At 48.3% G+C, this 4059-nt stretch overlaps 1 protein-coding gene across 1 annotated transcript in view; it reads right to left on the bottom strand.

Moving 5' to 3' along the window:
- The window catches only part of ZNF652 (zinc finger protein 652), a 38071-nt gene extending 34771 nt beyond the window's left edge, over positions 1-3300 (bottom strand). The window contains exon 1 of the mRNA XM_018552718.1: positions 3096-3300. The gene's annotated coding sequence lies outside the window, so the exon portion shown is untranslated. The remainder of the gene's footprint in view (positions 1-3095) is intronic.
- Positions 3301-4059: the final 759 nt, after the last annotated feature.

Raw genomic sequence — 4059 nt, forward strand, 5'->3', positions numbered from 1 at the left:
GGTAAAAGGGGAGGGGGGGGGGGGGGGATTTATCAACTGGAGCAGACAGAATCTTGAGCAGTCGCCCGTGGCAACCAATCAACTTCCATCTTTTATTTTTAAAGCTAAACTGAAGATAGAAGCTGATTGGTTGCCTTGGGTGACTGCTCCAGATTCTGTCTCCTTCAATACTGATCAATTCCTCTCTCAGTGCTTAGACCTAATGAAAGCATTTCAGTCTCATTCAAGATTTATGACTGAATCGTATTCTGTGTGACCCCATCCAAAGCAAACATGCAAATAGTACCCTGTTTCCCTGAAAATAAGACCTACCCTGAAAATAAGACCTAGTACTATTTTTGGGAATTGCTAACATATAAGACCTACCCCGAGAATAAGACCTAGTTGTGACCATTCCCAGGGTGGCATAAGGGGAACTTGAAGAGCCGCAGGAGAGAATCAGTGGTGCCAAAGAAGCCAGCGCTAGAGGAAGCGAGGCGGCAGCGGAGGGAGCAGAGCCACATAAGCCGATGCTTCCACTATAGCGCCGCTCCTGTCACAGGCGGAGTGATACCAAATGCACTCCGTGAGTTTCGCTCACTCTGGCCAGCGATTGGTTACCAAATTGCTCTTGGAAAGGTACGGCACCCCTGATCACCCTATTCTTAACTTTGCCATTTTGGATTATTTAATTTGGATTTGTGTTAACGTTGGATTGTTGTACATTAAAAAAAAAAATAAGACCTACCCCGAAAATAAGACCTAGTGTGTTTTTGTGAGCCAAAAAAAATATAAGACAGTGTCTTATTTTTGGGGAAACACGGTATGCAGAGATTGTAACGTACACTTTCTAGACAAAGGGAAAATAGGGGAACTTATTATTTTACAGGATTTATATAGCGCCAACAGTTTGCGCAGCACTTTACACTATAAGGAAGACATTACAATGACAATACAAGATGAGATGGTCAGGAGGGCACTGCCCCTGAGAGCTTACAATCTAAAAGACAGTAAGCTCTCACTTAAAAGAGAATTATGGGGTGAGTGAAATACACTCATCCCCATAGTTACAGCTGATGTGTGACACTGATGCTGTCACACGTCGGCTCTATAGATCGAGAACTGAGCGATCACATACCACGGATCACTCAGTTCCTGATCTTCTCCATGAAGAGAGCGGTCACTGGCAGTCACCGCTCCCCACAGGGATTCCCCCCATCTCTCTTCATTCCTCAAGCACTGATTGGCGGGACAGACAGGGGAGGGCACAGTTGGCTCTGCCTCTAGAGAGGAGGAGACAGCTGTCAATCAGGCAGCGGGGTGGATCCCGACAATACTGTCGGGATCCGTCCCGGCTGCAGTGTGGCTCTGCGCTGTCAGCATATAGCAGCAATAGCTGACTATATGCTGAGTTTTGGGGCACAGGGAGAAACAGTATATGTCCTCCCGTGACCCTAAAGAGAAGTATGGCCAAAAAAAAAGGTTGGGTCATAGTTCTCTTTTAATGGTCATTCCCCTGTGGACCTCTTCTCCTTTAATAGCTATGTGACCATCATGTGATCTTATCCCCCCCCAAGTTTCTGTTTTTGGCACACATTTAAAGAATTGCTCTCTTCCTCCATTATCATTGTACAGGAGTTATATAGCGCCAACAGTTTGCACAGCGCTTTACGTCATATGGAAGACATAATTACAATTCAATTCAAGACAGGATGGTAAGGAGGGCCCTGCCCCTGAGGGCTTACAATCTAAAAAGGGAGGGGATAGAGCTTTCCATTGGCCTGAAGCTTGATATAGATGCAAATTGCATTAAAAACATCCTTTTCCATGGCCAAAAAAAGCTTCAAAGAAGAACACCAACCAATTTTACTAACTCCTGCAGTGGGGCTACTCAGGCACTGCAAAGGTTAATTGCTTGTTTTTGTCTAGGGAGGAGAATAACAGTTATTTTCACCCAATCCTAGGAGCCGGCTTGCTCTTAGACCGGTCACTGGAGCCTCTCTAACGCTCCACTGCAGCAGGTCCCTCAGCCAACACATTCTATACACAGTGTACAGGACGGGAGGACTCCGAGGGACATACCATCGCGGCAGTGGAGGGAGCGTCGTGACAGCTGCCCAGCTTGGAAGATCGTGTGAGTACAACTTGGTTATTTTCTTGCCCAGACTAAAACCAGCAGTTAACCCTCGCAGTGCCGGCCTAGCCCCAGCGCAAAGGGTAATTTAAAAAAGCTACCGGGAGGTCTCCTTTAAATCACCAGAAATGCACCTGCTGAGGTGTGAATGCAGCAGACCGCAAGCTACTCTGAACAGTTTGCCCCTGAGACGGGGGGGGTACTGAGGATATATATATATCTATCTATCTATATATATATATATATATCTATATCTATATATATATATATGTGGATGGGAACTCAACCATATTCTCAAAATGTGACTACAGCAGTGGAAACAGTCTTTTAGAGGGGAATTCCCCCCGGACTTTGGGAGATTTACTCTAACTTCCTGTTGTGTCCACTGGACAGGAAGTGAAGGGAAATCTCCCCAATGCTATAACAAAAAGTGTAAACAATGAAATTTAACAGAGGGTTTAACACTATTATATGCAACACTTGAATAATAATACGTTTGGCTGTACATACGCTTTAATGCATGTGGTTGCATTGCAATATTTTCCATATACTGCCCCCCCTCCAATTGTGCAGCTGGTTGGTTGATGATGTGTGGTGACATTAGATGAAAGGATCTTCCAATCAGAATGGGAGGTTGTATGATTGGGGGTTGCATGGTCAAGCCTTGGCTTGGTGGAGGTGCAGGGTGGGGTAGCCCCAGTCTATGGGAAGTAATAGAAGTGGGGGTAGAGGGGCAGCTGATTTATTGCCCCTCCCTAGGCCCCGGCCTGCTTGCTCAATAAAGAGCCGCCCATAGCAGAGCTGGCCCCCTGTGGATGTGAAGTCATGCATTGGGCAGTATTAATACCATATCTGCTCAATGCGGCCTAGTAGCCCCAGGCCTGGTCCCAGCACAGGCTCCACAAACCAGCAGCTGCCCCCCACTACAGGCCTCAGCTCTCTCCCTTCGCGCTCCAAGCCCGCGTTCCCTTCCCTCACTCACCCTCCCTCCCGGGGTGTCTCGGTCCATATCTCCCGGTAAGCTTCCTTCCTGTCCTCGGCCTCCTCCTCCTCCGCCGCTCACGTCACTAGACCGAGCGCCCCCCTCCGTGCGCGCTCCCGGCGCCGCGCAGCTACGTGGCCGCTGCCCGCTCCGTGCAGGGGACGCGCGCCTGCCTCGGCTCAGCACCCGACGGGCGTTCCACGCATGCGCGCTCGGCAGGAGGCAGGGAAACCCGAGCCGACCAGGAACGTTGAAAGAGCTTCCAAAGCGCATGCGTGCAGGAAAAGGCGCGTGGCCGCGTACGAGCGGCATCAGCTCTTTCGGACACTGCGCTTGCGCGAACTTTTTATCGCCTGGCATGTCATAGGCGCCAGCGGCCGCCTGGTCAAATGTGTTTCTGAAAAAGGGTTATCGGTTGCTGCTGGCCTGTCCGTTACTCTTTAATTCGTCTGATTTTTATCTTTTTTGTGAACTACATGTCTGCGTTATTTTTGGGCTACAACAAAATGGCGGATGCAGAATTTGAAAGACCCAAAGGAAGAAAGGCTGACATTTGTAGGCGGGGCTTCACTGGTGACACAGCAGTACCCTTATGACCTCCATTGTAAAGACCAGTCATTTAAAGGGGCGACGTCTGTTCGTGTTATTATCTCTCCTATAGGTTGCTAAATGGATGACTAGTGATTCCAACTTGATTTTCTTTGGATTCCAGGCAGAAATATACACTATATTGCCAAAAGTATTGGGACGCCTGCCGTTACACGCACATGAACTGTAATGATATCCCAGTCTTAGTCCATAGGGTTCAATATTGAGTTGGCCCGTCCTTTGCCGCTATAACAGCTTCAACTCTTGATCTGGAATGGAATGCGTCCACAAGGTTTAGGAGTGTGTCTATGGGAATGTTTGACCATTCTTCCAGAAGCACATTTGTGAGGTCAGGTGCTGATGTTGGACGAGATGG

This window comes from Nanorana parkeri, unplaced genomic scaffold (genome assembly GCF_000935625.1).
Source record: "Nanorana parkeri isolate BGI_ZX_2015 unplaced genomic scaffold, ASM93562v1 scaffold96, whole genome shotgun sequence".
Classification (NCBI taxonomy): Eukaryota; Metazoa; Chordata; class Amphibia; order Anura; family Dicroglossidae; genus Nanorana; species Nanorana parkeri.